Here is a 14,064-nt window from a genome sequence, read left to right on the forward strand (position 1 = left end):
TGTCAGGGGGGTGTCCAAAGGGTGCAGGGTGGATCCCGCAGCATTGAACCCCATAACCCAAATTCTGTACTTTTTTGCACCGGATCTTCATAGGCGAAACTTTTCAGCTGGTTACAAGGAGCAAACTTTTCGCACCGGCGAAAAGTACGACTAATTGAATACGGGGAAAAGTGGAATCGGCGAAAAAGTATTGCCGAAACTGACTTTTCGATTCTAATTGAATACGGCCCTAAGTGTCTGTACACTGGTGAAGATAAAAGTTTACAATTCCAGAATTTACAGGTACAATACATACACGTTTGGGCAACACACAATACTCACCCGTACAGGTGACACTGTAACACTGTAATGAACGATCAGTGATAGAAACATCTTGTCAAATGACTTCATATGATACAATGTAGCTGGAGCTATCCACCAATGAGAGCACATGAAGCTGAAAGGAGCGATGGTGAGGTACCGAAGGCCGATTGAGTGATGTTATTGGGTCATCCTATAGATAAGAGGCCTGATTTTCCACCGATTGAAAGGGAAATTCCAATGAGGGAGGAGGGGTTGCAGATTTGAGGTATGATCTTTAATGAGGGAGTAATGAGAACGCCTCTGTTTTTTTGTCCCATAGGTAGACGTGGCTATGCTGGTTATTGTGAAGCTCATACATCGATGTGTCTGAACCTGCGTTTGGACTGCCGTAGTCTTCTTTGTTTGGTCACAGTGAGTGGAAAATCTTTGTACGATTCATCATGGCGGATAAGGAAGACGTGTCTGTGAGATTACGTCAGAGATGTGTGATTGAATTTTGTATTAAACTTGGAAAAAGCGGATATATTTCTATATACTGGACTGTTGTTTGGATTCAGGATCATAATGACGAATTCACAATTCATCACACGTCACAATAGATATCAGGGAATCACGTATCCTCTCCGACATTCGAACAGTGTTCTTGAACGAATCAACTTGTCATCACATCTGCTCTTCTGTGAGATTTCTGGGTACCCACCTAGCACACACGCCATAAATTTTCAGTTCATTTGTCACAATATGCTGAACTCGTTCGAATGAGATGCCAAGTGAAGCCGCAAGTTCACGTAAAGTTAACCTGCTGTCATTTGCAACATTTCTGCAGCTTTGGCAAAGTTGAAATCTGTAACCATGGTGGATGGTCTCCCAGAGCGCTCTTCATCAATCACTCGCATATTAGCCTGTTTGAAGTGCTTCCACCACCGTTATACTGCAACACGGCTAATTGTTTCAACACAGTATGCTTGCCGTTAAATTTCATGAGATTAATTTCCGCTTTTTCCAAGTTCCCTGAGATTAGGCCACGCCGCCTTCCCCAGGCCGGCTCCCTATGGCCCTGAATGTAGACACAGCCTATACAGCAGAGTACAGCACAGCATTCAGCAGTGTGTGCCCCCTATACACATTGACTAAGCAGTAGAGCCACTTGTGACTTGTGAGTGTGGACATAGGGCCTGATTCACTACAGAACGTAATTCTGCTTATACGCACGCACTGCAGGTAATACTGTATCAGCGGTGCTAGTTAAATGTTTGCATTCACATTGCATACGCAGCCTGACATAAGGACGCCCACTTCCCCTTACTTACATCCCTATATACTAGGGCAACATAGCGAAACAATCGGTAACATCAAGTAACATTGGACACATGAGCACAGTTAAGGAAGCCCAGTCCTCACTCAGAAATTGCTAACTTCTGCGCACGCTATAAGACCTCAGGAGGTGTCTGGTTTCGCAGTGACTAAATTATGCACACCCATTCAACAGCATTGAAACGCACTGGCACGCCTGTGCTTGCACGGCCACCTCCCCGTCACCACCCAAAAACATCACTTCCTGTCAATCACCCTGTCATAAGTCTGCGTAGCCTCTGTGTATGCAGTTCTGACCACAGAACTGGCTCACGCACTGCGATACATACGCATGCACAGTGCAAATTAATTGACAGATTGCATGCATATTAGCAACTGCGTTCCTTGCTGAATCATGCCCACAGCCTATACAGCAGAGTACACCACAGTATACAGCAGAGTGCACCCTCTATACACAGTGACTAAGCAGCACAGCCACTTGTGACTTGTGGTGAGTCTGGACACAGCTTATACAGCAGAGTACACCACAGCCTACAGCAGCGTGCACCCTCTATACATAGTGACTAAGCAGCACAGCACTTGTGACTTGTGGTGAGTCTGGACACAGCCTATACAGCAGCGTACACCACAGCATACAGCAGCATGCACCCTCTATACACAGTGACTAAGCAGCACAGCCACTTGTGACTTGTGGTGAGTCTGGACACAGCCTATACAGCAGAGTACACCACAGCATACAGCAGCGTGCACCCTCTATACATAATGACTAAGCAGCACAGCACTTGTGACTTGTGGTGAGTCTGGACACAACCTATACAGCAGAGTACACCACAGCATGCAGCAGCATGCACCCTCTATACATAGTGACTAAGCAGCACAGCCACTTGAGACCTGTGGTGAGCCTGGACACAGCCTATACAGCAGAGGGTCTCATTCAGACCCGCTCGCGAGCGCAGGACGCTCGCAAGCGGGTCGATGTTACCCCAATGCGCATGCGCACGACGGAGGGAGCTCCATCGTGCGCATGCGCGAGACCCGGACAGCGACAGCCAAGCTGTCGCTCCGGGTCTCGCACCAAAGGGGGCGTGCTGTCGATGGTGACTGACAGCACGCCCCCTTTGGTGGGCGTGCCAGGGGCGTGGCTGCCAGACGGAGGCGTTCCCATGGGAACGCCTACCGTCTGGGTTCGGCCCCACTGACATCACTAGTGATGTCAGTGGGAGTGACTTTGGCTCTGATAGAGCCAAAATCACTCCAGGGCTTGCGGCCACGAGACCCTACCGCAGGGTCTCGTCGTAAGCCCGATGGTCGCGATGGTCTTGACCATCGCAACCATCATCATGGACACTCGCATAAGCTGTGGGTGGTAACAGAGAGCGAATTTGAATGCAGAGAGGTGGAATTTCAGTGGGCATTTCCGGGTGGTAACCAAGTGTTTGGCCAGACACAGGTTTGTCGTGGTCAGCGACAGCATCTTTTTATGCAATTGCACTGATTCCATGTTCAGATAGACATTCTGCACCTCTTTAGGGCTGGTGCAATGTTCCATGATGCGACTGATATGCATCTCTGTACAAAGTCCAATTTACTGCGGCATTAGCCTGAGGATGCAGTCACGTTGCAGTAGCGGCGGCATTAGCGTCCACCTCTATATCAGGTCCTGTATAACAGTCCACAACTGCCAGCCAAGGGGACAAGGAGAATGAATTGGCCTGCTAATAATAGACTCAATATACTACAGTACTTTTCTGCCATCCCCTTGTGCTCTCCATTTCTCATACCCATGTGTAGTTCTTTCCACACTTCTCCCCAAAGAGCCATCTTCTTTAAAGACCTGGATTATTAGCTGTCATTTGGCGTCATTCTGCCTTCTGGGTAATATTTGCCAACATTTATTAACAACTTACTGGGATACTGTGCTGCTAGGTAAGTGCATCCAACCACATAAAGCAGGGTAAAATGTAGGCAGGGCAACATTAGAAATTGTAAGTCCAGGCACTGAGGGGGATTTGGTTATGTGAGCCATGCCATCATCTTGTGGGCCATGCTTCCTCCCCCGCCACCCAAGACAGTCCCAGGCCTAAGTATTTTAAGTGTAGCTGAACCGTCTTAATGCTGTAATAAAATTAATTTAGTCAACAACTAACTTTTATCTGTCTAGTACAGATTGGACCATTAAAGCAATTACCTGATTGGTCGCTAATGGTTACAGCAGTTTTTTCACCGAGAGGCAATTTTGGTATATGAGCCCTACAAAATACACACAGCAAATTCACTCTCCACAAACACTGGTGACACAGCCTCTATACACAATCATATATCACCCCTAGGGGCCCATTTATCAATGAGTTTTATCATACGCAACAAGTTTTAAAATTCGTTGCATATGATAATGGCGTATCAGCCCCCAACTGTCATTTGTTTGAAAAATGGCTGTTGGAAGCTTTTTGGCCTGAGCACCCTTTAAAACTTGTTGCGTATAATAACATTTGTTGATAAATGGGCCCCCTAATATGCTCTTCTATGAACATAGGATACATAGGATTCCACACACACACTTTGAATATTTCACATGCAACACCACCAAGTTTTTTTCTCATTGTAATATCAACAACAAGCAATGTGTCTAAAATCAGAGCTGATGTCGATCAAAAACTAATGGGGCACCATCAGATGTTGGCTGGGAGCACATTAAACACAGCTGGAAAAGACAGCATTTAACCATGCCATCATGATCCAATGAGCACAATTATGTCTTGATGACTTTTAAGTAGAGTTGTGCATGGACCCCAGTGTTTTGTTTTTGGCAAAACCACACTCAAATGTTATGATTTTGGTTTTGGCAAAAACCACCCTCAAGTGATTTGGTTCGGATTCAGTATTGATTTTGGATTGCTTCAAAATTGATAAAAACAGCTAATATCAGGTCAGTTTGTACCTCTTTCCAATCCAAAACCGAGATTCATTATTAAATACAAGTTCCGAACTTACAGCAGACCTGAGCTGGGACTCGGTTCTACTCGGAACCCCAAAAGTGATCCAAGCCAGGACTCGAATGGTCTCGGAACCCCAAAGTCCGGGTGTGTTTGTTTTTCAGGAAAACTGAACTTCACATCTCTACTTTTAAGTACGTTTGTGCAAATCTGAGAGATGTTGCCCAATGTATGCACAACTTTACCACTTACCTTACGAAACTCTCTCTTCAGCGTATACAGTATCATATAGAAACTCATATTAGACACTATAACAAACAAAGCAGCACAAACTAATTTCTAGCAAAAAAGATAAATACAAAAACATACATATTTCATATTGTTAGTCCGTATATCATAGTAGTTTATAAATAACTAGTAATATGGACCTGGAATATGTCAGGTCACCCCACACCCACCCCTCACACCCTACTCGCCCCACTGTACTACTTACCCGTGCCAGCACTGCAGTGTTCTCCTCTCTCTGTCCCGTCTCCATCACAACAGTAATAGCCATTGGCGAGGATGGGAGAGGGACATCGATACTGTGTATGCCAATCTCAGGATATACTTTGCCTGTTCATTATATATATTACAGCATGATATACTTTCTTAGATTTCTCATAACTCAACTCATTTACAATACACTGCACAAAAATTGTCAGTACTGCTAATGTTTTATTTATATATATAATATATATAGTTTATATGAAAATCTAAAGCATTCTGCAGTTTACATTTAAATACAGCTGTATCCAAATGTACAAAGATTAACTATTATTCTATACTAATGCAGATCAAGACTGGGAACTAGTGAGTGTAATGGAGATTAAGTCCTCCTGGATTTTATTTTTTTTTTGGAGAAGGCTTTTACATGTCATCTTTTTATTCTCTTTTGCTTTGCTTTTAAATCGTCATGCCATGTATGAATTGCTCCTAATTGTTGCAATTCATTAAAGTGATAGAGTTAATACAAAGCAATGTCTTGTAGATACCTAGAAAATGAACGAAATATATTCAGGTGTCAAACAGACCAAACAAACCCTTGATGGTGGTTTATACATTTCTATCAGTTGTGTTAATATCTGCAGAGGCAATTAATCCGCAGAGGTGGCAGGCTGGTTGTCATCCGTCAGTGTTGCTGCTGTAAGAAGATAAGACTGCTCTCTGATTATGTTATGGAGTGCGGATATACTCAGCTAAAAATATCAAATCAAAAACCCTCCATAGCTAGTGCTATGATGTGAAATCCAAACTCTGCAGACAAAATGAAAGAGTTTCGATGGAAATGCAGCATTCAAAGAGTTACATTAAAAGAAAGCAAATGATCAACTTACGTATGTTCCATGTATCTTATCAGTCCAATGTTAAAAAGGGATTTTTACTTTTAAGTATGTTACACATTTAAAGGAACATAATGGGATGCATGCCCTTAATCGAATGCCCATGTTAAGTCGTATGCAGTGACTGTTTATGCATGAAGCCATGGAAGCCAGGGGAAGCAATCGGGAAGCCGACTGCCTATATACCGGCAGCCGGCTTCCCGACTGTCTTAGCCCGGCATGGGTGAAATGTAGACGCCCGCATTTCCCCGACGCCGGGAGACCGGCGCCCGGCATCACGATCGTAGTGATGCCGGGCGCCGCGAGCGGACAGACGCGGGGGGGAGGGTTAGGTTTAGGGCTCCCTGGGGGGATTTAGGGTTAGGCACCCCCCTGGGAGGGTTAGGGCTAGGCTAGGGGGAGGGAGGGTTAGGGTTAGGCACCCCCGGGGGGGACTTAGGGTTAGGCACCCCCCCGGAGGACTTAGGTTTAGGCAGCGGGGAAGGGGGTGGTTAGGGTTAGGAATTTAGAGGGGGGATTAGGGTTAGGCACTTGGGGGGGAAGTTAGGGTTAGGCACCCCTAAGGAGGGTTAGGGTTAGGGGGGTTAGGTTAGTGGATACTTACCTATCCACGATCGGGATTACCAGCGCTGTCGGGCTTCCGCTGCGTCGCACTCTGCTCCTGTCAGGCTGCCGCTGACGGGAATCGAACCGCCGGCCATGCGGCCGGCGGTATATCATACCCATTCCGAAGCCAGAGTTACTACCTTATGCTAATGCAAGTTTCCGTACAACTAATGTAAGAATCCATTTGTCTTCAAGCGGGAAGCCAGGCCAACCACCGCAACCCTCAGAATTAGTATCGGCAATTGCACCAGCCCCATGATAGGTGCAAGAGATTCGCCAGGAACAGGCTTCCCTTCTTCGCATGAGAACAGTTCTGTGCAATTGCATTGTTGCCATCCAGATCCTTCCCCGAAACACCCATTTCACAGAAAGACAGATCTGACAAAGAGCCATTCAATGCAAGATGTAGATACTTTAAAATGCATAAATTCACATCTGTGCATGCTCTGTATTCTAAGACTCATTATTTCTGTGTGGATCCGTCTGATTCAGAATGAGCCCCATAATTTGCTCAACAGACATTTGGGGGTCTATTTACTAAGCTGAGTTAGGAGATAAAGTGAACGGTGATAAGGTTCCAGCCAATCAGCTCCTAATTGCCATGTCACAATCTGTGTTTGAAAAATGGCAGTTAGGAGCTGATTGGCTGGTACCTTATCACCATTCACTTTATCTCCTAACACAGCTTAGTAAATAAACCCCTTGGAGAGTAAACTGGTCTAATAGAGAAAGCTATGAACTAATACAGGGGCGTCCCTCCCCGCGATGACACCCGGTGCGGTGAGGGCTGGGGCGTGGCCTCGCAGGTAGGGGGTGTGGTCTCACGGGTAGGAAGCGTGGCCTCCTGGGCCAAACCCCAGTTTCAGTTTTAATCACTAAGGGAGGTTCCGGAGGTGCGGACTGCCCCCGGGGACCACTCTGTGTGCAGTGACAGCTCCCTCACTGAGTCAGGATCCAAGTGCTGCATGTAATGCTACAGTGCAGCACCTGGCTCCTGTCACTGAGGAGGAGTCAGCACTTTGGAGTCCCCCCTTGGCAGGTGACACCCGTGTACGGCCCGCACCCCCCTTGTCACGCCACTAAACTAATATCAACCAATCAGATGGCAGCTATAACTTTCTAAACTGTCCTAGAACAATGACAATCATAATTCTTGTGCTTTGGATAGCAAGACCATTTTCTGCTGTATTAGTTTTCATAAATGTCACCTATTGATTGGTAATAATAACTTACCAGAACCTGTTTTTTTCACTTGATGTCATACTTTTATTTAATCCTTAGGCTAATACATCATTACAATTGTGTGGCACAGAGGATAGCATTGTTGCCTCACAGTCAAAGGGTTTCAGATTGCTATGGACCAGCGTGCAATTTCAGTGGAATTGTTATGGTTTCCTTGTATGTTTGTGTGCCTATGGTAAAGAATTACATTCTAAAGGACAGGCACTGAAATTAATGAATAAACATTACCAGCAATAATAAAGCACATCATAATATGTTCCAACTATACAAATAGAGGATAATAATAATAATAACCATAATAATAACTGAAGCTCAGATGGTGGGACCAAGTTTTGCATGCTTGTAACTTGTATAATTATTAAGGCTGAACAAGAGCACAGGTCCACTCAACCTGTTTTAATTTATAAACGTGATGATTCATTGAAGGTCTAAACAAAGCCGATAGCAATATAACCTCATAGGGAGCATAACTCTCTTCTGGCCCTTTAATCGCAATTGGATTAATTCCCTGGTTCCAACTGTGTAATTTACTAGTTATTATTTTATAACTACCAACTAGCAAACCACCATTCTTAGATAAAAATGCGACCACTCAATGTAAAATCTGCACCTTCCCCTCTCCATATGTAGCCAGCAGATATAATATATTGTCCCTTGTAAGTGTTATCGCTGTATGAAATACAAATATGTCCCTTTATATGACTTTATATGACTCGTTGCGCCTCAATAAACATATTCAATTAAAAATAAAGTTTGTTACACAAATCTGACTTTGGATTTACTTCTGCACATAAATCGGTGCGTTCTAAAGCTGGTCTTCCTCCATGTAGTCAATAGTAGTTTGTCTACACCATGTTTAAAAATGAATTCCTGCATCCTAATTTATGTAACCTTTGAACTTCACTGTTCCTGGGCCTGTGTGTCAATGGATAAAGTTTTATCTCAATCTCTTGGCACAGTGCCTTCACCTGATCATTGACTGGAATCCTCATGATAGTAGGTTCTTCATCTTTCACCAGGTGTTTGGCTTTGGCAATCTCTGCCCAGCTCACTACAGGCAGAATCCCTGCCCAGCTCACTACACGCACAATCCCTGCCCAGCTCACTACACGCACAATCCCTGCCCAGCTCACTACACGCACTTGTATAGGGAGGGAAAGATGCTCCTTGGCTGAAAAATCCATCTGGCACAGTTATTAATGAAATGTATATGGGAATGGTAGAGGACGGTTGGGGAAGGGATGCCATGATGGCTGGCAAACAAAGACTGACAAACTGTGTTTCCAAGCCAGGCCTGCAGCCTCTTTTCTAGATCAACAATCAGTTAGGGAGAGGAATATTACACTTGGAAATGGGATTTAGTACTGAAGCAGGATATAACCATCACCTAAATGATGGGTTTACATATCCAACTTAATGGAGTGAAACTGTTCTCTTCAGGAATGTCAAACACATGAATATCCAGAATGAAGATTGTAATGAGCAAACAAGCATTGCATACCTAGTGCACTTTCTCACAGTGACAGTACCCCCTTTTCTCTAACTAAGCACGCACAGAGAAACAGAAAAATGATATGATAAGCACATAATAGTTCAATAGTCACAACAGTTGGCGCACGTATAAAGAAGATAGCGCAGGCTAGGTACTAAGTTTGGACAAGTAAACTAGAACCAAGCGCCGTCTCAGTTGAGGCCGCTACTTGCAGAAGGTCCGAAAACAGTAACTATGAAGTCGACAACCAGACAAATGTCACACTAGTAAACAACACTGGGATAAATCTTGTAATTAAGATCTAAGTATAATGCAGTCTTTGGCAGTAGAGATGGGCTGGCATCAAGGCTTGTACAGCAAACAGTTTCCAGCTGAAGAACTCTTTTGACAGCAGTAATGAACACAGGTACTCAAAAGGCCACCATAGAACATAGAACCCAAGGCTCTGAAAAGACCACCCTTCACCCCCACTTCACAAATTAAGTGTGAGGTTCTGAATTTGTTGTGGATCCGGGGTGCTGATAGGAGCAGACACAGAAGCAGACTTAAATGAAAAAAGTGGAGTTTTTAATAAGTGACTTAGAAGACATCGGAATGGCAAATGAAAAAGTCCAGGTATAGCACTAAAGTGCACTTGATAACTGTAGTGGGGGATAATGAGAAAATGTCCAGATCGTGACAGGCAGGAAAAGTCCAGGATACAAGTATGGTGAGCTGAAAACAGAATGCAGCTATGATGAGCTGTAACTGAATACAGGTATGATGAGCTGTAACTGAATGCAGGTTTGGTAAACTGTGACTGATGCAGGCAGAGGTAGTGAAGTCCAGCTTGAAGTGAAATGAAGCAAGGTGCAGAGAAACTGCAGGTTCAGGTACTCAGGCAGGTGAGAAGGTATCTGGAGGGTGCAGGGTAAGTCTAGCAGGTTGGAGCAGGCACGGTTCAGGCTAGAAGCATATTACAAGCAGGCAGGTAAGGCACAGGTACTCTTTCTCAGCCGCAGCTGAGGAACACATTGCACTGGCAAAGGAAGGAAGGCTCTGGACCTTCCTAAATACTCAGTGCCATGCTGTGACTGGCTGGAATGAGCACATGACCTACCAGGATTGGACAGCTGGAATCACATGGCTGCAGGCAAGATGGCGGCGCCCATGCCAACAGAATGGAAAAACCGCCAGACCTCACCAGGCCTAGTGACAATGTGCCCACGCAGAACCATGTGCAGCCAATGCCCCTCGCCAAACACCAGCACCGCTGCCAGAGACCCCCCACCATAACGACCTCACAGGTAATACCCGGTGACCACCATGCCGAGAAACCCTGGCCGTGACATTAAGTTTGAAGGTGCCAAGTAGGCCTACAATTATTTTAGTTGGAGCATTCACCCACCCTGCACCTCCTTGGCTGTGCCACTGACTCCATTTTCTGGACCACAGCAAACCTAGGATACTCCATCTATTTACTTTATATCTTTCTCATAGACATGCACCAAACTGCAAGCTCTGTGCTTCTATTGGTTTACTAAGTAATGTTGGAACCCTGCTAAAAATTGTTTCAGTGTGAAGTTCCTAAGGCTCTGCGAAGGGGAATGAGAAGATCCATTAAACTTTACTATTTGGAAACGCTCACTTTCAGATCGCTAATCTACAGAGAACAGTGACATGTACTTTTGTCATCTAAATGCATTCCTGTATATGTTTAACTGTCAATCTAACAAAAAAAAAAAATCTGTAAAAAATCTGTACTGGGTGCAAACAGAATAGTGACGTCATGTTTCTCATGATTCTCAGTAGTTGTAAGCCCAAAGACCTCTTATTTATAACACAGACAGAAAGCCCTTTCCTATAGATGAGGATCGGAAGAATATAAATAATACTGAGATAAATGCTCTCTGAATTTATGTGCTTTTGCCAGTGTAAACAAAACAGAATTAATGACAGTTCTCAGTCATACTTTGCATTGCTTTACTTTGCATCATGGCAATTTTCTGATCTCTTAAGGCAAGTCTTGCTGAGTGCTAGTTTTGTTAGAGGCTTTCACAGCCTTGGAGGATATAGAAGGCTCAGAAGGCAGTAATGTGTGAGCCCCATCACGTCCTAAGCTCTTAGAATATTTGCAAATGCATAAGCCAAATAGGATATTTGGAAAGCTGATATAGGAATTTCACTGACAACTGGAACATTTCCAAAACAGAAATAGGACAATTACAAATTACATTTATAAAAGAGATCATTTTGCAACAGCCACAAACAAATATGTCAACAGGCACTGCTTGGTGGCACTGCTGCTTTCACAATATAGGAGTGGTATGCTTTCCAGGTACAGTTGCTTTCCTAAAAGATTACATACAGTATAAAAGCAGTGAATTAAAATAATAATAAAAAAAAATATTAAAATGCACAAAGATAAGTTTAAACTCATCTGTATACACTTTAAACCCATCTTGCTATGGACACATACAAAAGACAGTATTTAAATGTATAGACTGGCATGTTAATTTATAAAAAAAAAAAGCCTTTAATTAAAATAAATACTCCCTAATCCATTGTTCAACACTATTACACACCTAATTCCAAATGGAAGTATGGAGGTGAATGGCCGACAAGGAAACCTTTTCACCCTTAGAATGTAAGCTCTCATGAGCAGGGACCTCTTCCCTCATGTGCTTCTCTTTATTTTCTTCTACTCTCTACTCCCCATTAGGGCACCTAACACGTGACTGCCAACTCCCGGCAGCTTATTGTGAGTGCTTTAATCACTATTTCAGCAATGTATATAAGTTGTGTCCTTGTCCTGCACTGTAATGTACTGTAAGTTACTTGTTTCTTGTTCACCTATTAGTTCTATGTACTATGTAAGGCGCTGCGGAACACTTGTGGCGCCATATAAATAAAGGATAATAATAATAATAATAATAATAATAATAATAATAATGTAACAATCTCGAATAGCTTTGCTTTGATTGGTTGGAGTGTGAGAAAGCCATTCTGATTGGTCTATAGTGTCTGGACCTCACGTGTGGACTCAATATATCAATTAGGTCAATTAACTCTTTTTTTACAAATATCAATGCTGATGATCACAGATGGACACAAATCTTTGGAAATAGAAATTGAAAACCTTTTCACCAGCGCTGTCTATACAATATACAATACATGGAAATGCAGTCACATGCCGTGTGCAGGGAACAATACCATTCTTCTCCTCCTTTCTGAAATTGATTTCTCATGTGAATCTGTCTCCAAAGACCGTCCAAAGTTCCACCCCTATCCACTTTTTACCTGGTCAGCAATTTCTTATACCATCGTGGATATGTACCCAAAACAAATGAAAGGTGGATATAGTGTAATGCGTTTAATAGTAAAAAAAAAATACATAAAACATCAAAGATAAAAAGACATTCTGTGAGGGTATAATCCCTTACTGGCTGTAATAAGACATTTACCGGCTGTGGAAAAAGAACCGGCAACGGACAGTACTTAGAGCATGGTGCAGTAGGTGATAAACATCAGTGGCAGTCCGGTGTCATCTGCTGGCTGCTGCTCAAGTTTCATAGCTCCAGACCATCCACAACTGCCGCCATTGTGTCCCCCGTTCACTTTTACTCACCTTTAAAAAGACCTAAGGTGGGTTGATGAAACGCATTGGAAGGTGACAAGGGGACCTGATGGTGGCAGTTGTGGATGGCCTGGACATACAGTAGGAGGTGCAAAAGTCTTGTGGAATATGGTGACTGAAGCCCCATTATTATGAAGGTATGGCACAACTGGTGCCATAAACCAGATCACAAGGCCAAGGGGGCACCATGCTTTCACTTTATTTGCCAGAGTAGCACTTATTCCTGGCTCCCTAAAGAGGCACAGATACTGAAATCTCCATTTCCTGGTATTCAGCTCCCTGCAACACTCATAGAAGAAATGATCAACATCAGAGAAAAGCCCTATTTTTAATAACCTGTGGCAGGGCCACGATGGCGCGATTCACCACGATGCACTATTGAGCCCATGGACCGTCCACATCACTAGGAAAGTGAGAGGCATCTTGAGGATGATCAACTCTCCTGGAAGTCCAGGAGAGTTCTCCAAAACCTGTGGGTCTCCTGTACTTTCCAGGAGAGTAGGTAAGTATGCTGCATAATGCATGTAAATTGGTTCACTAACAAAACGGCTACCTCCTCTATGGTAGCCATGGAAGTGGGATATGCGTAATGACCTATAAAAATGACCAAAAGTTTATATTCCATTCAAGGTTTGGAAATATGTTATTGTATTATTTATTTCCAGTTTCCTTTATAGCGCAGCATATTCCGTTGCGCTTTACAATTTGAATCAACATTAATAGAACAAGACTGGGTTGTAAAATACAGACATAAAGGTAAAAGGGCCCTGCTCGCCAATTTATAATCTATAGGGAATTAGGTGTTGATATACAAGGATAGGTGCTACATATTGCAAGTCACAAAATTGACTCAGAGGGTTGCATGCTGCTAGTGTCCTGACCTGTGTACACTCTTGCCATAGTATCTTTTTGACTTTGAAAAGCTATATCAAGAATTAAAATAAAAACATAACTCACTTTTTTTTATTCATTTTTAATTTTGTCTGAAAAGAAGCATCTGCATATAAACAGCAAAACAAAGACCAAATAGTATAACCATCTATTTTATTATAGGGTTTATATGCAGGATTAAAAAGATTTAGTCATCAAAAGGTAGAATTTCATTAATGGAACAGCTTCAGCTACTGCTAATTACTGACGAATCTCCAATAGAAAGATGACCTGCGAGTACAGTTT

Source organism: Taudactylus pleione, unplaced genomic scaffold (genome assembly GCF_031769625.1).
Source record: "Taudactylus pleione unplaced genomic scaffold, aTauple2 ptg000707l, whole genome shotgun sequence".
In the NCBI taxonomy this organism is placed as follows: Eukaryota; Metazoa; Chordata; class Amphibia; order Anura; family Myobatrachidae; genus Taudactylus; species Taudactylus pleione.